This window comes from Rhipicephalus microplus, chromosome X (assembly GCF_043290135.1).
Source record: "Rhipicephalus microplus isolate Deutch F79 chromosome X, USDA_Rmic, whole genome shotgun sequence".
Classification (NCBI taxonomy): domain Eukaryota; kingdom Metazoa; phylum Arthropoda; class Arachnida; order Ixodida; family Ixodidae; genus Rhipicephalus; species Rhipicephalus microplus.
This window is the reverse complement of record NC_134710.1, coordinates 452,524,762-452,549,537: the sequence shown is the minus strand read 5'-3', so window position 1 is coordinate 452,549,537 and position 24,776 is coordinate 452,524,762. Positions and strand designations below refer to the sequence as shown.

General features: G+C 42.2%; 1 long non-coding RNA gene across 1 annotated transcript; it reads left to right on the top strand.

The window, feature by feature from the left end:
• Positions 1-1,817: 1,817 nt before the first annotated feature.
• LOC142774956 (uncharacterized) lies at positions 1,818-22,371 on the top strand. Its single transcript, XR_012886590.1, has 3 exons — positions 1,818-1,887; positions 13,772-13,985; positions 21,981-22,371. It is a non-coding gene; the product is annotated as an uncharacterized LOC142774956 (long non-coding RNA).
• The last annotated feature ends 2,405 nt before the right edge of the window (positions 22,372-24,776 follow it).

The following is a 24,776-nucleotide window of genomic DNA, read 5'->3' as shown; positions in this document are numbered from 1 at the left end:
GCTAGGTTGAAACAACTAGGCTCAGTTGCTGTTGGTGGTATGCCGTCGGCATCCTGATTTACACTTCAGCACCAATCGCAGAGCAAAGTAATACCAACACACTGCACACATTGAGCTCAGTAAAGTCGGCAAATTCTGTAGATATATGCATAATTTGGCAAGCCTGCCTGAAAACTTCTTTTCAATTGCCACCCGATTGAGATAGTGCTTCTAATATAATTTATGTAGTACATCAATATCATGGTTGAGTTGCCATATGCAGAAATATTTCTTCTTTGTTTCTCTGTCATCAGAGCACTGAGACTAGAACTCTTTCTCAAAGAACCATCTCATACCGCTGGTGTGGCTCCGCGGTTTAATTTATGAAACAGTGATAATGTAGTCTGCTATAATATTGTTGCAGCGAAAAGAAGCAGGTAGAATTGCTATGCCTTAAAACACAAGCAATAATATGACCGATCGCTTCGCACCAATTCAGAGCTTTCGTTAGCGGTTAAGCTGTAAAAATTGTTGGAAATTAGCGCTCGTGTTGTGCACACACTACCATAGTCCTCATTAGTTTTGCGACGTTTTGCTTATACGCTCGCTGGTAGCATGATCAGGTAAATTCCCAGAGTGAATTCGCGGTACCTGGGAATGTACATTCCCAGGTACATTCCCAGAGTTTAGTCCTAACAACATGTAATGTTGTTAGGACTAAGTTAATAGCAGACAGGCGTAGGTGGACTGTTATGGTTTTGCACGTTTCTTACTAATAAAGCATGCACGTGTATAGGCTTGCTTATTATATTTTACGAGCTGCCGTATTGTGTTCACGCGGTCTGGTTTATGTCGCAATGCGAGCGAGGTGTATCTGAGATTAAAAGTACACACACATGTCACCATGTTGGGTCACGTTTTAAAGGGCGTAGCCAGTGTTTATTTCTAGGTGAAGCATCGAAACCATGGTGTGGCTGAACCGGTATTATTGTATTGAACTGTATAGTGTGAACCCAACCTTGTGGCAACGCTTAGCACCTTATACTACCACTTAATATAATTAGGACGAAAATTGTGCGCTTCTTCGCCTCTTTACGGCCGTCATTCTCGCTTGGTATTCACGCGTCATTCTCGCACGTACAACAGTGGCTTTTCACGCATGTCGAGTTCAAGACTACTGCAGCTGCATACCATCCGGAACTCCGGCATGATGAAATGAAATATATGCTGCAATCGGATCAGCTGATGCTGGTTTTCGCGATTTTGCGAGGATCACCTTAATTTCCTTGCTGATGCTTTGTAACGGTGTCTTTTGATTGTAATGAGACCTATCAGGTTGTGTTTGGCGCAGATCACGCAAACGTTTGGCGAAGACGTAAGCTAAATCACGGCCTGAGAGTCGAAAATTGCAATGCGCAGATCGCAACAGTCTCACTCCCTCCGCTATTATAGGTGTCCATGTAACACACAACGCAAGCTTAGCACAGTCGTATGAAGTAGTACGCTTGCTTTATTGATTATACAGACAGCTGGTGCTGTATAAAAGCTACCGATTGCATGCTACTTCATTAAAAAAATTCGTTTTACAGTCTTTTGTGCCAACCATGACCTCGGTCGTGATACCAGCTCGCTAAGCTGAGCGACAGTAGATTTTGACAGTTACTGGTTGACTACACCATCGCTGCCTTTCTGAGAGCTAGTTATCACTTTTATTAAGGAAGCTTGAAATCATATTTAGTTTTGTTGTGAATAAATACTTCTCTGGCCATATTTAGGGTGATTTCGTCCGATTTCGTCGACGCTTCCTTACTAAGACCTGGCAACACTGATTTTGTCAACCGCGTTCTGGGCAGGGAAAAGATAATTTCAGCTGCCTCAGCAACGCCAGCGACGAGCCAGATTACATGTGTGAGTATAAGTTACTGTTCTTCTGTACGAGTGGCGTCTTGTTCATACCTGTCACGTGCACCTTAATCAACCGCTCGCCATAGTGTGCGAGAATTCGCGAGTAAGTTGGACGAACAGTTGCGGCTAGTCGCGTACGTGCGACCCGAGTGACCGATCTTTTTTCTTTCGATTCGAGGGTACATAGTAGAGTACAGGTAACCTTTAAGTTGCAATTTCTGTAAGCTTACCGCAACATGACGGGAGCCTATGTTGTCTGCCTATGTTTCAGGTATCTTTTTTAAAAAGTGCCTGCCTGTCACCAATGCTAATTTTAAGTGCCTGGTTGTCAAACTTGCACAGTGGATCGCCAGTGTGAGCAAAATGGTGCATACTCGTGGCACATGTCGTACCATTTGGCATAACCGCGTCTTTTCTTTGCGATGCACCTAAAACAAGGCCAACTACTGCAGTATGCCGTGGGTTCAGCGTTGCCATTATGTGGAGCGTGGCCCATTGCAACTAGAGGCAGTTCTCTGTGTGGGAGGTTAGTACGCTAGACAAGGCTTGTGTAAATTGCTAGCCACATTAGATAAAATGAGCAGTGACGTTTAAAAGCTTCGTGAAATCAATACGAGTAAATAAAAGTACCATCAACATTTATGTCAGTTACTTCGCAGCAAAGAAAGTTGTGGTGGTGATTACGTTGCTACTATCGGGGTTAGCTTGGCAGACAACAAAAGGAGGTATGAGTTACTTTTTCGTTTTTTCTTGCTTTGCATGCCCAACAATACCTTTCAGTTCGTTTTGAAAATTCACTCGTGGCGAGTCAGAAACAAAATAGAAAATTTCAAGTAATAATTTATCTGAATTTCTATGTTTGCCTAGTCTATTAGCTTCGTGTGGTTTAATTATGTAAAATCCCCCATTCCTCATCGAGTGATGCTGCTTCTGCGCACAAATGTGCCAAACTAAGTTTCCTGCACCATCCTGATAAAATCAATGTAGATTATGCTATGCTGCACCAGAGTCCCACATTTGACAGTGTGTATCAGTGGTAATAGCATTGCTGGCCTAAACATTTGCCCCTTGATTTCGAGGCCACCAATCTCACAGCCATGCACCAAGGATTATTTTAATACCTGATAAGTGCTGGCACGCAATATGTGCTATGGTGCATGCAGCCAGAAACCAGATGCAATATTTCACCACCGGAGGTGGAAATTCAGTTGTGGTGAAGAAGTTGTGCGCAAGTGCACAACAACCACAAAGCTGTGAAAAGTTTTAAAATGGTGCTGTAATAGCGGATCTAAATGCGTTTGATTATCTAAGCACAGTAATCACTCCTTTCGTTCTATTTTTTCACCACCCTCCGTTCGTACCTCTCCTGAAATCGCTTTGTCCTCTTGCCGAGCACCTCTCCCAATCTTGCGAGGCATACATCATCAATGAGCTCCAAACACTGTCTTGTTACGGTTGCCGCAACTCTACCCTCTGTGAACTGTGTGCTTGTTAGCGAATCGCTGTTGCTGTGCCAGCCGGTGCTTATACGAATAGTGTCAGTATGAACCTTGTCCTACGGGCCACAGTACCTGTTTTTGAAGCACGTGCATGTATGCGGTCATCTCAACAAACGACGAGTGGCGTGGACAGCATCTTGCAAGCTAAGAGGAAGTCATAGGTGCTTGCTTGACCAATTGCAGCATATTTATTCTGCACGTCAGATTCAACTTCTTGATGTCACGTGCCAGCCCAAACGGCATGGGGAGATTGTTTCTTGGAATTTTTGGAGCACTGGTGGCTTGTTGCGCTGCCACGTGGAGAATCATTGATCATGCAGCATTTTGCATATGATGCACGTGTTTACTTCAAACGTTTGAAAAAAACTATAGGAGGTAGTTTAAGGGCCCTCTAAATGAACCAGAGCGGTCGCCGGATTTTAAGATAAAGATTGCTTTAGTTATTTGCTATTCATGAGGTGCAGGGTGGCTAATAAAAGGCCATAGTGAGACACAACTTAGGGCTAACGAGGCCCTGTTACACCATTTCAAAGCGTAATTTTCCACAAACGGCCTATGTCAACGTGGGGGTTAATTCGTAAGCGTTTTATTTAGCATTGGTGGAGATAGAATGAAAGAACAAGAGGGATCAAAAAGCTTGTAGGCAAGCAAAGAAAATTCGGAACTGCTTTCAACACATCTAAAAATTTAAAATGAATACAGCACATCATCAATATTGGCACGTGTTGTTTTTCAAAGCTTGAGATTACAGACTGAGATGACTTCAGCCATTTATTTGTGTCTTGAGTAGATGCTAGGTGGTGTTGCAATTTGGAGGAGTCATTTTGTTGTGATTTTCGCAGCAGAATTATGGTAAGTGCATGTTGTTCGGATGCCATCTTGTCTCCATTTTCTTGACGCAATGCGGCCTCCACCTGTTCCATGCACCTTCCATGGCTATTCTTATGTCTTGACCATGAGAATAGCCTTGACCAATCTAGTGTGGCTCCATTTCGTTCTTTTGTTTCATGTCTGCCCTGTTCTAGTTAGAATACGTACAAATTAGCCCCTCCGATTTATCGCACATCTATCTTGAAACTTTTTACTATTTCTTTATATTTCAAATAAATAATGCTTTGCTGCTGTAGTCATCAAAGTGTGCTATATATAGCACTAACACACAAGCAAAATTTTTTAACTTTTAGTCTTGTGTGCGTGAAAAAGAAAAATGAAAAGCATGTCCATAAAGTAGGTGCTGATTAGCTGGTCTTTCATTGAATACCCTTTGGGGGGGGGGGGGGGGCATGTACTCGTAAACAGCACAGTAGGTGTAAAATATTTGGGTTCACATCATCACTTTCGCGGCTTACTTGCACCTTACAATTTCGCGCCGTTTGCAGCAGGGCAGTTGTGTATCGCCTACTGAACATTTGCGAAACCACCTTTGTGTCTAAAGAGTGGGAGCGCACCCACAGTTAAGGATAAAAGATTTTCCATAACAGCATTTTTTTTAATTTTGAACAGTGTTGACACACTTGAGACATCTATTAACATTTTACGGTACACAAAGGTGGAAACAAGATTTTTTATGAAGGAGCATCACCATTTGGAATAACATATTTACTCTTCTTGGGGTATAAAAAAAACAAGGGGAGGGTCACAGCCTTCGCTTTGCCCTTATAAATTTGGCCGCCCCCTCTGAAAGAGAACATGGAATGCTTGAAAAGTACACATAGTGAAGCAATGCGTATGCAAACCACAACACCAAATGTTACCTTATTAAACTCCACAATAAACAAGTAACAATAAGCAACATATTCGAGCACAACCAGTCCATTAGATGAGAATCGATGACATGCAGAAGCTACGTGGCTAGTATGTAATTGTTATCGCAATGTAATCGACAAAGTAATCCTGTACAGCAGCACAGGCAAGCATGAGTAGCCGTGACGCAGCTTCGAAGCTCCTACATAAGGCCGGTTTGTCTGTGCCTGCATTCACACGGTGCAAAAACTCTTCATTCCAGCATGGCATAAAAGAACGTGCTGTGATTAGTGCCTATGCTGTTTCCCATCTAGATAGAATGGATAACATAAACAGGCAGTTAATTGTAAGCAGCAATATAAGCAACAGATCAGGCCCTTTGCGTCAGCCACGAGGAAGTCTAATAACATAGGGGTTAATTTCCTGCAAACATTGTTTTAGCATCCAAGTTTCCTCAGTCTCAGCAACTTGGCACACGAAAACTTGTTGGCACTGCCGCCCCTATCTCCACCACACGTTAATATGGACATTCCGTGCCTGCACAGGTGGAGCGCGCCCAGCCTTCAACATTGCAGAAATGCGCTCGGTGTCTGTTAGACGGCAGCAGATTTTACACAAGGTCTGTACAACGCTGTCGGGTGTTTCAAAAACACATCAGTTTTCCAATTATTTCTTTTTTAGCCTAGCAAGTGTTGTCGTCCTGCATGATTACAAGGAGTTCTTTTTTCTCGTGATGTTGACATGTGGTTTGCATTCCAAGGCTTGTTTAGGGCAGTGTGTCGGCTATCACTTGGACGCCAGTGCTAGTACAGAGTGGCAAGTTTCAAAATGTCTCGTAAGTGCTTTCTATTCATAGAAACCAGAAAAGCTGAAGTCTCAAAGTGAAGCTTTCCTTAAGGGCTGAGCTCCTGGTAGTCACGTGCTCTTTAAAGCAGAGCATTTTTTAGCGAACTAAAAGCACCTTGACCATATCTGTCTGTGAGTCAGTCTGTGTGGTATCTATCTGATCGATCGATTTAATCTAGCTTATTAAGTTTGGACGCTCTGTGATCGTCTCTCTAACTTGACACCTTGGGTCAGCAACTCACTTATGAGTAGACTTAGTCGAGACTCGCTCATACTGAAATTAAGCCATGTGCTTGAGTGAGTAAGGGTGAGTAATATTTTAGCGAGCTTGAGGTCGAGCGAGTCTGTTTTAAGAAAACTTTGGTGGGTCCGAATGAGCCCCAGGCGCGAAGTATGTATAAGTGAGTTTTAGTGAGCTCTAACTTTTTGCCAACTAAAGTTTGACATGAACCAAAACTTGCATGACAGGACAGAGTTTGTTATAAAAGGGTTTGATTCAGTGATTCACTGACTTTGGGTTTCTATAACATACAAGATGTTTATTTACACTACATAAAAATGGGTTAGAGAGCCAAGAATCTATGATTGACTGTTTTCGAAAAGTTTCTTGTCACTGTCTTTTCGACCGCTGATTCACCCCACACCGACCACACTTGTGTTTCTCTATTTCTTGCTGCGCCGTTCAGTACACCAAGGGTCGGTCATAATGTTTTCCTATCGTATTGGGTTAGAGGCCCATCACCGGAGGCGCGAGTGCTGCCATCGCTGTGGCATGCAGGGTTGGATCACGAGCTCTCGCCTCGCACTGGCAAAGGAAAGCTGGCGGTTGCATGTGTGATTCTACCGTGACTTTGCAGTGTCTTCATTTTCGAACAGCGTTGTTTTGCTCTGGCTTCATGTGTGCAGACTTCTGCAGACTACACAATTCGAAAAGACAGCTGAAGTTACCGGCGGCATGCCACAGTGCGCGACATACGTGAGGGTACTCTCACGGCGGCTTCCAGTGCCACTGTCACCTCTCTCTTTTTCTGTTGTGGTTGTTATTCAGCTATGGGGTTAACATGAGCACCGACCATGAATGCTTGCATAAAAGCGAAACATTTAAGTTTCCGCATGGGAGCCACGCTCACAACTAAAAATGAATGTTGCTTCTGTGTGTTCGGCCAGCACGTTGGACGAAACCTTGTTTCTTACATCATACATGTGCCGTCCAGTTAGAGGTACTTCTCTCGTCAAGGTAACCTAACAGTAGCCTGTGCCACTCCCACCTTCCTCCCCGGCTCTCCTTCTCTATGAGTGTACTCGACCACACTGGTTCCCATCGACCAGTAGCGTAGCCAGGGGCGGCACACCAGGCCCGTGCCTCTGCCCTCCCAATATTTTCCTATGGTATATAGGGGTGCAGAGAATAACTGTCTACCACATCTACTTGCCAAGCTGGGTCCCATTCCAATCAAGGTGGCACCCCCTTCAAAAAAATTTCTGGCAACGCCTCTGCCATCTACGGCCTCAGCTTACAGGGTTCTTTGCTTATAGATTACGTCTGTAGGATGGGCCCATAGCCACTGTCCCTTCCTCTCAATGCTGTTTTGATCTACAGGCAAAAACTTGGTTAGCTTAGAAAACTGATTCATCTTTCGAGTGCCACCGTGAAATATTGCACAATTTGTGGATGAAGCTTAAAAAACTGGGCACTACCTATTTCATAGAAAGATCTGAGCCCCCCCGCCCCCTCCTTTTTTGGTCTTAAAGTTGCGTCGTTCCGGCCACGGTCCTGGCGATGGACATCTGTTACTGTCACTAGGTCAACGGGTGCACGCCGTTGTTTATTTATTTATTTATTTTACCCTCAGGGCCAAATGGCATTACAGAGGGGGGTGGGTTATTTACAATAAAATATTGAATTTAACAAAAAAAGCAGTGAATACGGTTAAATCGTACAAATAAATTTGGAAGAGCACAATGTTTGTTAATATGCTGTATAATAATACATGTTAGGTAATACAACAACAAGCCTAAATATACAATGTTAGCTGTTGCAACAAAACACAAAAAAAAGAACTTATTACACAATGTTAGCTAAAGCATCACGGAACAAATTGTTATCAGTAATAGCAACAATGTCACCGGGAAGTCTGTTCCACTCCTTTGATGTGCGAGGCAAAAAAGAATTGAAAAAAGTTTTTGTGTTGCATGAAGGGATGCCTACTTTGTGATGGTGGTCAATGCGGTGGGAAATGTGCTGTGGGCGAAGTAGTAGTTGGGCATGCAAGATGGGATGATGGTAGATCTTGTGAAATAGAGTTAGACGGGAGACTTTTCTGCGAGATGCTAAGGAAGGAAGTGCAAGTGAAGTTTTCATGGTTGAAATGCTAGCGGTTCTGTTATAATTGGACAATATAAAACGAACGGAGTTATTCTGAACAAGTTCAAGGGAAGTTACCAGGTTATTATAGGTAGGGTCCCACACGGTTGTAGCATATTCTAGTTTAGAGCGTATTAGTGTTTTATAAAGTAGCAGTTTTAAACCATGTGGAGCGTTAAAAAAGTTACGTCGTAAATAGCCAAGCATGCGGTTAGCATTGATAATGATGTATTCAATATGAGTTGTCCAGTTGAGGTTAGTTGTTATGTGAACTCCAAGATACTTATAAGAGTTAACAGAATCCAAAGGAATGTTATTAAGATAGTAAATAGGTGAAGTAGTGCAACTTCTTGATACACGCATGATTTTACACTTTTTAATGTTTAGGTCCATTAGCCATTTATCACACCAGTTAGATATAGCGTTAAGGTCAGACTGCAATATATTAATGTCATTATCGGTAGTAATTTCTCGAAAAATAACACAGTCGTCAGCAAATAGATGAATTTTTGATGATACAACTGATGACAGGTCATTAATATAAATGAGAAACAACAAGGGACCTAAGACGGACCCTTGCGGAACGCCAGAATGAACTTCGCGAAATGGAGAATTATGACAGTTGGCAGTAACGAATTGTGATCTGTTAGTGAGAAAGCATTCAATCCACATTAGTAGGTTACCGTCAAGGTTTAGTTGGTGTAGTTTGTAAAGTAGAAGTCTATGGCAAACCTTGTCAAAAGCTTTTGAAAAATCTAAAAAAATACAGTCAGCATGGGATGATTTATCAAGGATCTGATGTAAGTGATGAGTGAATGATATTAGCTGTGTTTCACATGAATATGTTTTACGGAAGCCATGTTGTGCTGACGTGAAAAATGAATTTGATTCTAAAAAATTGACTATGTTTGTAAATATTATATGCTCGAGCATTTTACAACAAATACTGGTTAAAGAAATGGGACGATAATTATTCGAAGAGTGTTTATTACCAGATTTATGGAGTGGAACGACTTTTCCGATTTTCCATTGACTAGGAATAGTAGAAGTATCTAGTGACTGTTGAAAAATTTTAGTAACTATAATGGAACTATAAGCGCTAGTATTTTTTAAAAATTTTGTGTTAATACCATCATAACCAGGAGATGAATCGTTCTTAAGTGATTCAATGAGACGTACAACTCCAAGAGTTTCGATAATCACGGATGACATGGGTGAATAATTGTGCAAGGTTGCGCTAGGTAAATCATTATGGCTATCTACGGAGAAGTTTTGGATAAAAGAATCGTTGAGAACAGAAGCGCAAAGGGCTTCACTAATTTCGTTACCGGATGAATCGATCAAGGAAATATGATTGTCAGATAGGGGGTTAATAACTCGCCAGAATTTTTTTGCATTTGTTTGTAACATAGACGGCAGGACTTGAGTGAGGAAGTTGTCTTTAGCGGATTTTAGTGCAGATATGTAGATGGATGATGCAGATTTGTAGGCAGCCCAGCGTGGGTGGTTAGTGGGTAAACATCTTGCTGCACGATAAAAACGTTTCTTTCGGTTAGATAAGCGTTTGATGTACGCGTTGTACCATGGCGCACGTGCGTTAGTTGTGATAGTACGGCAAGGGATATACTTATTGGTTAGTTGTTCAACTTCATCTGCAAACATATCCCAGTTACACTGCACTGAACGGGTATCAAAACTGCTTAGAAATATGTCTAGAAAAGTTGCTAGTTCACTGTTTATCTTGTCAAAGTTGGCTTTTTTATAGTCCCGTATCTTTTTCTTTTTTTTATCTCTATTAGGACAGGGTGCATTAAATGAAAATGAAAGTAAAGAATGGTCACTGATACCTGGTGCGTAGGTTATAGCGGTAACAAAGTCTGGTCGGTTTGTTAGTATCAGATCAAGAATGCTAGCACTGTTAGTAGTTGCCCTAGTCGGTAAGGCCACTACTTGCGTCAGGGAAAACGTTGAACATAGGTTAATGAATTCATTTGGTTGCGGCGAAGACGGTAAAGAGTAGGGTGCGTATGCGTTCCACATTATACTAGGAAAGTTAAAATCTCCGAGGAGAAACAGGGGATGTGATGGAAATCGTGTGCAAACTATATTAATTGCGTCGTGAAGTTCATCGACAAATGTTGAAGGTGAAGAGGGAGAACGATAGCATACACCTAATATTATCTTATGGTGTCCAATGGTTACTATAGCCCAGACTAGCTCTAGTTCAGTGTTAATATGAATACAGGAAGAAGGAGTGTCTTTTGAGACTGCCAGAAGAACGCCGCCTCCCCTGCGCACTGTCCGATCACAACGGTACATGTGAAAATTGGTTGCGTCATCAAAGATTTCTTGATCGCGGACATGCGCATGGAGCCAAGTTTCAGTCAATGCAACTATTTTTGCGCTACATGTATCAATAGCTGATGATAAAGAATTATATTTATTTAGTACACTTCTAACGTTAGAAAAAATGACAGATACCTGAAGATTTGATTTGTGGTCACCTCCCCTCGCGCAACCCTATGTAGTCGTGTTCACAGAAGAAGAAGCTCTCGCATTATTGACATAATTGGTACGTTTTTTCACCTCTAGAACTTTGTCGCACTCGGGAAAATACATGTAACATTTGTTATTTAGTAGTAACTTGTTGTAACGCAGCTTAAGTGGTGAAGAACCGGCCTGAGCTTTCCCAAAGTCAATAAGTTTTTTACGTGCCTGCCTCGTTGCCACAGAGAAATCTTCGCTTACTGAAATATTCTTATCTTTTAGTTGATTGCGCAGTGACAGCACTTTCTCTTTCGTTTTGAAGTCAGTGAACTTGGCGACGATGGGGCGGCACTTAGTGGGTGAAGGGTTACCCAAACGGTGCACCCTTTGAAATGACTCGCTGGAAAAACTGTCAAGAATAGCAGAAATAGAATTCGTCAATTTCGCCTCGGTTTCTTGCCACGTTTCTCTAGAGTCTGGAACACCATGAAAGATTAAATTGTCCCTTCTGGACCTGTCCTCTAGCTCGGTTAGTCTAGATTGCACGTGGTTATTCTCGTCGGTTAGTTCTTCTACGGCTTTTTGCACACTTGCTAATTCTTCAGTCATAGTATCCAGTTTGATCGATTTTTCTTCCAATTCGTCAAGCCGCTTCCGGATACCAGTAATTTCAACGTGAATGTTTTTTTGTCCGGCTTTAATTGCTTTTACATCAATAGCAAGCTCAGACTGACACTGTGAGCTCTGTAACGAACGCGAGTGCACGTCTTTCAACATATGGAATAAGACATTCATTTGTTCGGCAGGGTTTTCGGGTAACTCATGAAATTCTTGTTGTGTTGTGGCACGGGTATTGGGTCCAGGGTTAGTCTCAATGTCGCCGGAACAAAGCAAGGTGTGAGCCATTGAAAAACATTCACACAGAGTCTCGCACAACACCCGTGGGCACGGGAACAGCAGTAGACAGCGGTTGTCAGATTTTTTAGCGTGTAGTAAAGGAGTACACACCTGCATGGTGAAGAAATAGCGGCTTAGAGCTGTGCAGAGACCACTGCTCTCGTGCCCACTGAAGGCGGTGTCCAGGTGTTGCTTCTTAAAACTGTCGGTGGCGATTGCTGCTGTCGTCGATGGGGCTGGTGGATACTCAAAGAGCACCCAAGGGGCGTCAGAGCTCGGCATGTGTTGATCGGCTACGCTGACGAGGTTCGTTGTCGGTAGCGGCGCACCTACATGCGCCAAGCCAGCAGAGCAAATTGATAACCACGGCAGGATGTTCGCAAAGAAGGCCTGCATGGTGAAGAAATAGCGGCTTAGAGCTGTGCAGAGACCACTGCTCTCGTGCCCACTGAAGGCGGTGTCCAGGTGTTGCTTCTTAAAACTGTCGGTGGCGATTGCTGCTGTCGTCGATGGGGCTGGTGGATACTCAAAGAGCACCCAAGGGGCGTCAGAGCTCGGCATGTGTTGATCGGCTACGCTGACGAGGTTCGTTGTCGGTAGCGGCGCACCTACATGCGCCAAGCCAGCAGAGCAAATTGATAACCACGGCAGGATGTTCGCAAAGAAGGCCTGCATGGTGAAGAAATAGCGGCTTAGAGCTGTGCAGAGACCACTGCTCTCGTGCCCACTTTACCTGCTCGAACACGCCTTCAAGGAAGAGCCCGAAGCAATACCTAACCACACGGTGGAAAAAAAAACAAGATGGGAAGTTGGGGAAGGGGAGGTGTAGTGATTAGAAAATTTCTTGGCTTGGGATTCTAACCCGTGCAGGGAATCCTAAATAGACCACCTTTGCAATTTTACACTAGTGCTTTGTGAAAAAGCGTATCAAGATTTTGAAGGCGCTGTTATCCCTAGTCACGGGACACTGCACATAATGTTCACTTACTCATGCGTTTATATGCTGCCTAATTCTGAGTATCAGTGTAATCACTGATGTCTAAATATGCTACTGGAAATAGTTTAGATCTGCGTATGACACTTCTTTCCTAAAAAAGCAAACTAAAATTGTGCACCGGTTTTTTTGGTTTTTTTTCACCACCTGTGCTCTTCGGTTTCAGGAATCTCCTAAATTCCATAGTCGCAAGCTTAGCAGATCCATATTTAAATTCGCAGAGCCTGTCAAATGATTTTACAGGCACAGCAAATGCTAATATGGACTTTATCATTGTTGGCTCAGTGGGTGGTTCAAAATACCACTTTCATTGAAATAGCAGTGCTCATGTTTACACTGCACAGTTTAGGTGGTGTTGAATGGTTTATACATATTTCGTTTCAAAATGTAAGCCTTCTTTTTTATACTGCTCAAAAATTGATATCTAGTGATGAAAATTGCACATTTTTTCCCTGTAACCTGCTCGAAATTTACATTTTAGTTCTCCAAAGGTAATATTTTGATGCTCCTGAAATTTCTCCAAGTTGTATTTCAGCTGTTGCACCACTGATGTTGTTAAACAGTAGCTTTCAGTGACACTGTGTTCAATAAGTAAACAAGTTGGTATTCGGATATTCTTTTCGCATTTCTTCTGGTGCCCGCGTAATCTAACATGCACCTACCAGTCTGACCAATATAACTGTTGGCGCATCACTGAGCAATCTTGTACACTACTCCTGTAACACAAAAAATAGAGGAGCCTCGGTGTTTGTGACCACATTCACCTTTATTTTTGGTTTTTACTTTTGGCCCCGAGCTTAACAAGTGTGCAAGTGCGGCCCAGCTTTTTGAGAACCGTACATACCACTGCCGCATCATATCTCGATGCGACACTCCTAATTGTGCGCCAAGTCTAACAACAAGTCTAACAAGTGTTGTGTAATTTCATGTACTAATAAGAGCTTATATCAATAAAGAACTTGAGCGTAGGGCAGCAGGCTAAAGCGGCTTTCACGATTTTTCTCACAGACTTCGCATTTGCTGAAATGTTTGATCCATCTCAAAACCTTTTCGCAGGATCTAGTGACCACATAATCTGGAAACCCTGCTGTTGGAAACCTCTGGATCTGAGCATAAGCACTGCTCAATACCTTGTGCACACATGACTTGCACACAGCCTCCTGTACCAAAGATGCAGCCAATTCATCTTTGATCACTTTGGAATAAGCTGATGTGTAAGGCAAAAGAGACTGTTGCGACCTGGGCCTGTACTGCCAACACACATGCATTGGTAAGGAGTGAGACAGCTGCTCAAAATGCAAATTTTTTATAAATTTCCGTTTTTTTTTTTGCGCCAAGCTGCTCTAAAAGCATAGTAATCAAGAAAATTGCACCGCACTGCCCCTAAACAGCCTCGAAAGCTGGAATTTTGATGCCAACCTCAGCTTCAGTGGGGAAAAAATGGCGAGTTTGACTAATAAGACGCATCCAATTGTGTTTTTTTTTTTCACTTTCCATTTTTCTAGTGACAGAGGCTCCCGTGGTGCCGCCATAATCTTCAAACTTTAGAAAATATGCGTGACCTCACAAAATGTGCTGCCGTGCATCGAGCGTGCTGCTTCTACTAGCAAGGCTGTGTGTTCTAGCGCCACTGTCGGCTAGCGAAAACCACCGAGTGGGGTGGCAAGCACAGCGGGGTGTACTCTCCGGTTCTCTGTCGTGCATTGCGGGTTCCTCCAGGCACTGTGGCTTTCATGTTGACGCTGCTGCATGCGGTCACCTACGAGTACGTGTTTGCTGTGAGCGAGTAGCTGTAAATGTGGAGTGATTTTTTCCCTGCATCCAACGCGTCTGCCGGATGCTCTGGCACGTGCACATGGGTTCTCAAAATGGGTTCCGTGAGCGGCAGAATGTGTGCAACCTATTCCCGGTTGACACCCATTAGCTACTAATTTATTTAGACAGGCGAGTTCTCATTGCATTTGGCATTTAAAAAAAGCCATCGCAAATGAATTCCGCACAATGTCTGCAGGTAGAAAAAAACACTTGGTTACATGCGAAGCCGCGGTGACAAAACGAGTGTTCAAACCATTGTAAACAATAATAACGGGCACCTTGGTGCTTTATTCGTGACTTATTATGCATCGGCAATCACTTGGCACAGTTTTCGTTAATGGCGATTCGCGACTGCTTCGTTTTGTAATCGAAATTTGCAACAACAAATGCTTAAAGAGGTGTCGCTGCATGAGTGCCGGCCCTGGGCTACACAAGCTTTTGGCTTATCTCAATCAATGTTTCAGTCGGCAGCAGTGTGAGATCGTTTTCTTTCTTTTCTTCTTTTTTGCAATAAAACCTGCCTCTCTATGAACAGCGGTTTGTTTGCATGGACAGGGATTTTTTCAACTGTGGTGCACGAGCACTTTACGCGAGTCAAGAAGCGGTGCAGGCAGCAATCGCAAGCTGATGTATTATTGGGAGTTCATCATCGACGGTGAAGGCCTATAGATATTGAAAAAATATAAAACTGACCAACTTGTGCTCTAATAATAGTGCGTGGTTGCTCATGAGGAGAGGCGTTATCAGTATCACTCGCTTATCACTTAGTGCCATATGCATGTGCTTTACGAGATAGTCTATGCGGCGAGATTTCTTGGCTCTCGCGTTGCACTCTTGGAGGTGGTCTTGCATGAGGTGGCCGCGAACGGCAGTGCAGCAAGCTTTTGTTTGTTGAAAGCTCTTGAAGCTATCATGTCAGGCTTTTTTTAAGCGAACGACCACTGTAACGTCACTAAGATGCTTATGCAATCACAATTTTTTATAGTCTTTTTGAGTGTGATGTGTTTTTTAATGTTTCTGCAGAACCTATCTTTCAACAAAACCTTTTTTTAGATATTATTTCATGTGTTACGAGGGTTAGATAGGTCACGTGTATGTTATGTAAAAAGGTAGTGCAGTTCATACCTAGCGATAATCTGATCAAAACCTTCCTTCAAAATTTGTTTCAGTGGAATGTGTATTATAAGCCAAATAAAATATGCACTAGTGCCCCCATATTGCTGAACATAGGTATTTTTAAGCTCCCAGGACAATTTATTAAAGCCTGCTAACTGCTCCAAAATTGAAATTTCGCTGCTACAAAAACTGCTTCTAATATAGTTTCAGCCATCTCACCCAAGTTTGAGTAAGGCGTGAGCGTAGGCCTAAAAACTGAAGGTTTAATACCTGCAGCAGTTCTGTCATAAAGTGAAGTACGCTTTCATTCTCTTTAAATAAACACTAAAAAGCAAAACAATTTTTTCAATACTACTAAATGTAGTTTCACTATCCCGAAAACACCTCTATTGCACGACATGTTGCTCGGCAACGGAGAAAATATGCAAGAAGAAAATTTGGGTGGAGATTTCACTGAGATTGCCATCCCAAACACAGTGACGTACGAAATATTGAAGGCATCTACTGGGGGAGTCCAATATAGCTTCTTTTCGATGAAAATAAAGTACACCGTGTTCAGTGGGTGCTAGACCTAGCATACGATGGTTGGAAAATTTCATTGAGCCGCCAAAGTCGCGAAAATACGAAAAAGACACTTTGAAATTGGCTACGTTATGCTCAAATGCAGGGGTGCAACAGCTGCACTGATTACGCCAATGTGATGAAATTCTTCATTTGTGTGCCGAGCTGTGCGGAAACCATGATATTTGCCGAAATCGTACCACACAGCGCAAAATGCGCGACCAACCTCAAAATTTTCTAATTTGCCCTATTTTTAGCGAGAAATGAAGACCACTTTAGCCAGTTGTAGATTGCATCATCAATCTATGTGGGGGCAGACCCTGACCCTAAACCGCAATGTAAGATGGCTGCTCACTTGGTCAAGACACTCGCGAAACTCGATCGACCAAATGAAGTAACAACGCCGCGTGCCTGTCGGTCTGCTGACCACAGCAGATATTTACTGGCGGGACGACGCAACTACAACACAAAAGATGTGTTGCCGTAGCCAGCAACACTTTGTTGGAAATATGAATTTTCTTGTCAGCAAGTGTGTCCATGGCATGTTAGGAATCATTAGAAACTAAAGCTGGAAGTGTACAAACTCTCAGCATATCGAGCTTGCACACTACCAGCTTTAGTTCATGCCGTGACCACGTCAGTTGCCATAGCAACGCCACATGCGATAGATATCCAGTGCCATTGCGAGGCCAACTGGCGCATGCCGTTATTATTTTATCTGGTCAAACGTGCCTTGCAAGCAAGCTAAAAAGTTGTGCTGTGAACCTAACCTCTTCATGAAAAAATGGAGGGGGGGGGGGTTATGGTTTGAAATTTTCTTGGTCTTGTTCTAACCTGTGCACAAACACCGCTTAAGCCACCTCCGCTATAGTACATGGGTGGCCTGTGGAAAAGCGTTATATTATTTATAAGGGGCTTATAGTTGTAGTCTTTAGACAATGCACAGTTTGTTCAGTGATTGATGTATGTATACGCCACATATTTGTGAGAACTAATATGCTCGCTGATGCATAAAAAAGTCACTGGCAAAATTATTTGGAGTACAATATGACATCTCTGCAGCTGTAAAAAGCCAGTTTTTGTTCCAGTTTTACGAATGTTTCGGTCACAATCTTGGGAAATCCACATTTGAATTCTCAAACAATTTGACAGGTCTGGTAACTTGTAATGTGGACCTCATCATTGTTTGCTGAGTGGGGTAATTAAAGAAAATACTACTTTGTCGAAATAGCGGTGCCGGTGCTCATATTCACTGTGCATTATTTAAGGAATGTTAAATGGCTTGCATATATATATATATATATATATATATATATATATATATATATATATATATATATATATATATATAAGCCTTCTTTCTCAAGCTGCTCGTAATTCTGTCTTTCGCGCTAAAAAAACGAATGTTTTTTTCAATTGTAACCTGCTCCGAATTTGAAGTTTTATGCTCCAAAAGTAATATTTTTCTGCTCCGAAAATTGCTCCGAATTCTAGTTCGGCTGTTGCACCCCTGGAAAACGATTAAGCATGAAATTCAACATTGAAATTTTCACCTTGATTTTTATTCAATAATAATGAAACTGGTGACAGCGGAACTTGTAGCATTAGAGTTCTCAGACCACAGTTCGTTCATCCAAGTCAAGTCATTGTCTCTCTCTCTCTTTTGTCCCGAGTATATCTACCTACGGCCAATCTGGAGGCACACGCTCGCTTTTTTACGGCCTGTGCATAGGAAGGAGGCTGTGCTTCTACCTATCTCTGCAATCTCATTCCAAACTAACTCTCTGCCGTCCATTAGAAAAAAAGGCTAGCGCACTCAAATATTGCTCAGGTTCATTTCTACTGTCGCACTTCCTGGTGGTACCAATGCAATAGAAACATGGTAGGAAGCATATATGACAACTCTTTCTGATACTTCAAGACTGGAGTAAATTGATAATTATTCCATTCTGCACGCATGCACGAGTGTGCGTCGTGTTCAGAAGGCTCAGCCACATGATCCGTCACTAACTGGCAGACGAAATGACAGACAACGTAATCCTTTTTTTTTCTGAAAAAAATAGTTTTGGGAACGTTTTCTTTGAATCCACATGCCGGCCGCCAGTGCCCATGAAAATGATAAATTTTGGACATTTTTGTTCAAGGTACCACATTTCGTGTGTATTGAAATCATTATCATCATCATCAGCCTGACTACGTCCACTGAAAGACAAAGGCCTCACCCATGTTCCGCCAGTTAACCCGGTCCTGTGCTTGCTGCTGCCAATTTATACCCGCAAACTTCTTGATCTCATCTGCACACCTAACCTTCTGTCTTCCTCTGACCCGCTTCCCTTCTCTGGGAATCCAGTTAGTCACCCTTAGTGACCAGCGGTTATCCTGTCTACGCGCTACATGCCCGGCCCATGTCCATTTCCTCTTCTTTATTTCAACTATGATATCCTAAACCCCCGTTTGTCCCCTAATCCACTCTGCTCTCTTCTTGTCTCTTAAGGATACACCTACCATTTTCTTTCCATTGCTCACGGCGTCGTCCTCAATTTAGGCTGAAGGGTCTTTGTAAGTCTCCAGGTTTCTGCTCCGTAGTTAAGTACCGGCAAAATACAGCTGTTATATACCTTCCCCTTGAGGTATAGTGGCAATCTACCTGTAATAAATTGAGAGTGCTTGCCGAATGTGCTCCACCCCATTCTTACTCTTCTAGTTTCTTCAATCTCGTGGTTCGGCTCTGCGGTTATTACCTGCCCTAAGTAGACATAGTCTTTTACAACTTCAAGTGCACTATTACCTATCTCGAAGCGCTGCTCCTCTCCGAGGTTGTTGTACATTAGTTTTGTTTTCTGCAGATTAATTTTAAGACCCACCTTTCTGCTCTCCTTTTCTAACTGCGTAATCATGAGTTGCAATTCGTCCCCTGAGTTACTCAGCAATGCAATGTCATCGGCGAAGCGTAGGTTACTAAGTTATTCTTCATTACCTCTTATCCCTAACTGTTCCCATTCTAGGCTTCTGAAAAACCCCTGTAAGCACGCGGTAAATAGCATTGGCGAGATTGTGTCCCCCTGCCTTACACCCTTCTTGATTGGTATTCTGTTGCTTTCTTTATGAAGCACTATGGTAGCAGTTGATCCCCTGTACACTTCTTCCAGAATGTTTATATATACTTCATGTACGCCCTGATTCCACAGTTTCTGTATGACGGCTGATATTTCTACTGAATCAAACGCCTTCTCGTAATCTATGAAGGCTATGTATAGTGGTTGGTTATATTCTGAGCATTTCTCTATTACCTGATTGATAGTGTGGATGTGGTCAATTGTTGAGTAGCCAGTTCGAAATCCCGCTTGTTCCTTTGGTTGATTGAATTTTAATGTTTTCTTTACTCTGTTAGCAATTACCTTTGTAAATAGCTTGTATACTACAGATAGCAAGCTGATCGGCCTGTAATTTTTCAAGTCTTTGTCATCTCCTTTCTTATGTATTAAGATGATGTTAGCGTTCTTCCAACACTCTGGTACTCTTCCCGTCAGGAGACACCTCGTAAACAGGGTGGCTAGTTTTTCTAACACAATCTGTCCTCCATCTTTCAGCAGATCTGATGTTACCTGATCCTCACCAGCAGCTTTGCCTCTTTGCATGCTCTCCAAAGCTTTTTTGACTACTTCTATCATTACTGGTGGGGTGTCATCAAGGTTACTGCTAGTTCCAATAGTATTAAGGTCGTGGTTGTCTCGGCTACTCTACAGATCTCTGTAAAACTCCTCCGCTATTTTAACTATCCTATCCATATTGGTAGTTATTTTGGCTTCTTTGTCTCTTACTACATACATCCGACTTTTGCCTATCCCAAGTTTCCTCTTCACTGCTTTGACGCTTCCTCCGTTTTTCAGAGCGTGTTCAATTCTGTCCATGTTATACCTTCTTACATCGCATACCTTACGTCTATAAATCAACTTCGAAAGCTCTGCTAGTTCTATTTGGTCTATTGTACTTAACACTTTCATGATTTGACACTTCTTAATTAGGTTCTTCGTCTCCTGGGAAAGCTTGCCGGTGTCCTGTCTAACTACTTCCACTGCACACTCCGTAATGATACTCGTCAGATTATCATTCATTGTATCTACGCTAAGGTTGGTTTTCTCAATAAGAGCCGAGTACCTGTTCTGCAACAACATTTTGAATTCCTGTACTTTCCCTCTCAGTGCTATCTCATTGATTGGCTTCTTGCGTATCAGTTTCTGTCGTTCCTTTTTCAAGTCTAGGCGCATTCGAGATCGTACTATTCTATGGTCACTGCATCGTACCTTGCCAACCACTTCCACATCCTGCACGATTTCTGGGTGCGCACTCATTATAAAATCTATTTCGTTCTTATTTTCGCCATTAGGGCTCCTCCATGTCCACTTGCAGTTTTCTCGTTTTCGGTAGAAGGTATTCTAAGTCCGTAAATTATTGCGTTCTGCGAATTCTACTAGTAGCTCTCCTCTGGCGTTTCTAGTACCAATGCCATAATCTCCTACTGCCTCGTCTCCAGCCTGCTTCTTCCCTACTTTTGCATTAAAGTCGCCCATCACTATAGTATACTGTGTTTTTACCTTACTCATTGCCGATTCCACGTCTTCATAGAAGCTTTCAACTGAAGCGTCATCTAGACTGTATATAGGCGCGTAAGCCTGTACTACCTTCAACTTCTATCTTTTATTCAGTTTACTTACAATACCTACCACCCTTTCATTATTGCTATAGTATTCCTCTATGTTGCCAGCTATGTGTCTGTGAATTAGGAACCCCACTCCCACTTCTCTTCTGTCAGCCAAGCCCCGATAGCAAAGGACGTGCCCATTCTTTAGCACCATATAGGCCTCATCTGTCCTCCTAACCTCACTGAGCCCTATTATATACCATTTAACACCCTCTAGATCCTCGAATAGTACAGCTAGACTTCCCTCACTAGATAAGGTTCTAGCGTTAAACGTTGCCAAGTTCAGGTTCCAATGGCGACCTGTCCGGATCCAGAGATTCTTAGCACCCTCTGCTGCGTTGCAGATCTGACCGCCGCCGTGGTCAGTTGCTTCGCAGCTGCTGGGGACTGAGGGCCGTGAGTTATTTGACGTATGCATGTGGGAGGTAGTGGCCAGATACTGCACCAAGTTGGCCAATTCTTCTCTGGTGAGAAATAAGTTCTTCAAAAAGGTGAAAGGAAAAGCATAATAGGGATGGTCACTATTTTTTACAAGTAGGTGTGAATAACGCTCGCAATAGCAGGAGTAATAGCAATAGTAATAGGATTGTCAATAAAACTAATAATTGTTCAAAGTGAAAACACAAAATTTATTAACATGAAAGAGCATGTAGCGATACAGTTCTGGAAAGTTGTTGTAGTAAAGAAAAAACCCAGAGCCCACAGAATCCCAGATGAAATCTTCAATGCCGATGAAAAAACGTGAAACATTTTCATATTCAATATACGTTGCCAGAGACGCAGGGGAACAACACAATTTCAGAGAATCAGAAAATGTTTTCATTAGAACTAATATATATTAATTGCACCTGAAGAAAAAAAAAGCACTGTTGGCAAAACTCTGTAGTGATGCTTTTTGCTGAAGTAGCAACATTGTTTCTAACCGGAAATGCTTTTGCATGGGCTTGTAAACAAGCCAGATGGCATGTCATTTTGATCCAATAACATTTATACAATTAACTAGAAGAAGTCGGAGAAACTTTTCACAATTCACGCCGACCCTTCTGCGTGACTCTTGTTCACACTTTCCAGACAGGCCAGTAGCAGGGAATCTTCAATGAATGGCTCAAGAATCTACTGCAATTGTCAAGAATATTTGTTCGAGGAAGTTATTTCGCTGGTATGTTTATGAAGGACGTCATAGTAGGAGGCTTTGGGAATTTTCACCATGTGGAGTTTAATGTGCAACTAAATGATAAATACAACCACACAAGCCTCATGCATTTTCGAATTCAGCAAATAGAATGTGTTCAAACCTTGACAAAAAGATTTTTGATTGATTGATTTGTGGGGTTTAACGTCCCAAAACCACCATATGATTATGAGAGACGCCGTAGTGGAGGGCTCCGGAAATTTTGACCACCTGGGGTTCTTTAATGTGCACCCAAATTTGAGCACACGGGCCTCGACATTTCCGCCTCCATCGGAAATGCAGACAAAAAGATTTTTGTGTTGTTGCGGGTGCATTATCATTACCCAATGCATGAGTGCCAAACAATGCAGGCTGTGCCCACACACACCTCTACTACTCTCACTGCTTCCAACAAATGGAAAAGTGATTGGTTAGAGAAAGTGGCCTGATACAGCTGATATACAATGCAATGCGTATGCGGCAAAAGGCGTTCTGAAGAGTGGGCTCTCGACGCCCTCATGCGGAGTGCGCTGACACAGTATACAAACAACTATATTTTACTCGCCGTGGCTGCTTAGGTCATAAAAGCACGAAGCGAGCGCCTGTAGACCGGCAGTGATATACCATCCGTTCGTTAATATTGTTTCCTTCACAATTGATCAGGTAATCGTGCATGTACCGAAATACATACTGCCAAATCATCTGATATTAGTCCCGATTCATCTTGTTGGCATCACCTAAAGGAGTACTGAGACGAATTTTAATATTTAGGAATTGTTGTTTTATAGAAAACGATTGGGTTTAAGAAGAGAGTTCTGTGTTGCCCGGGAAAGCATCGCATATATTTTAATACCTCTACCTTTAAAAGACACTTTCAGTTTCGATATCAACTTTGTGGCTTCTCCAAAACATGACAAGGCAGTGTGACGTTTCAGGAACTTGACAATTTGCTACATACTAGTGGCAGATAAGCGATCTGCTCTGGTACATATAAACGATAAGTGCATTGTTCCTATTCACCGTGACTGTGATTTCTGTGATCTAGGATGCACGGAAACTCCGTTTGAAAACTCGGGGGTGAACCTTGTTGACTCATCAAGATAATGTCCACTCCATTGCTTGCCAATACTTTGCAATAAAAACTTAAAAATCAAAGTAACTCTCTTATGCATGCTGGCTGACTATTGTGTGCTAAGTGGTAATACTACATGCGTACAGAGGAAACTAAAAATGTCCCTTTGGCGATGTCTCAAAATTTTCTCGGTACATCTTTAAAAGACACTAAAACCGAAAACGTTTTTCACGTATTAGTCAAGTAGAATTTATCTATCCAGAAAATACCACTTGTACCACGAAATGATGCTTGGTAAGTGAGAAAACGCGCGAGAACAAAATGTGGGTGGAGATGCCACTTTAATCTTTTCACACAAAACCACGTGACATCATGAAATTCAAACGCGTGTACTGTGTCTTACGTAAATACTAATTCATCAAAATTAGGTACAATGTCATCTCTCCTTGTGATGGACCTAAGATACAAAGTTTCAGAAATATTCATCAAGCCAATGTTGCAAAAATACAATGCATTTTCAAAATTTGAGCATCACGAAATTAAAAAATAAACTTAAACCCTAATTTTCTCCACTGATAATGAAATTTGGCATGAGAGGTCTCATATGCAGCATGTCGGTCTAAACTGAGAAATTGGTTCTCTTTAGTATACCTTTAAGAAAAAATTACCAACTGCTGGTGCAACACCAGTCACTGCAAACACTGCTTTGAAGCAATATTTCATTTTATTCAAGTTAAACATGAGAGGTTCACTGACATTTCAGTTCTATCACTTTGCTGAACTTGGCCTTGTCGTTGACCTCGGGTTGTAGTGCCTTAACAGCAGTTATCAGTTCTTTTTGAGGCATGGCGTAGCGTTATTATGATTCATTTCTAGTGCCCAATTCAGGGGCTATCGTGATATTTATGTGGCAGAATGATCCAAAGACATGCAGTGAATTTATCTTAGATGTCGAAGACTTGTACTACCGTGAAACGGAGTTAATTGTGACAGATTTTTTATGTTTTTTTCTCTTGTTGGTGAATGGTCAATATAAAGGATAATGAATAATGGCAGAACGTTTATAAAACCTTCCCTCGCACTACGGAGTGTTCTATTGATCCACATTTTTATTAAAAATGTCTCTTTTGAGGTGGGGAGGGAAGGTGAGGCAAATGAATCTTTGTCGTGTGGGGCAGCTTTGTTACAAAGTTGTTTTTGGCAGATAATGATTGGGAAAAAAGGCTAGCACAAAGTTACACAATGCAAAGTTCATTTGAGTTATCTACAACTGTTTTCTGTTCTAGCAACCTCACAGTTGCGTGAAAGTTTATTCATACATGCATCTCCTCAATCAAGATGTTTTACCTCAAAGATACCTTGTTTGTCTAGTGGATTCAATTGAGTACAAAATTGCAACTTCACAGTCCTGCCATCTCCAGTTTTTAGGGTCCTCCCCATAGTGCTGATGATGTGCCTGTCAGGTTTCACTTCTGTCGCTCATTCCAGGCAAAGGGGTCCTTCAAAATTTTTTTATGTTGAAGTTATCCTTCTCCAAGATTTTTTATCCGGAACCCGCACCATCGAATTATAAACGTTGCTAGTATAGGTAACCAGCGTTGGAGTTTCCACGGCCACCCTGGCG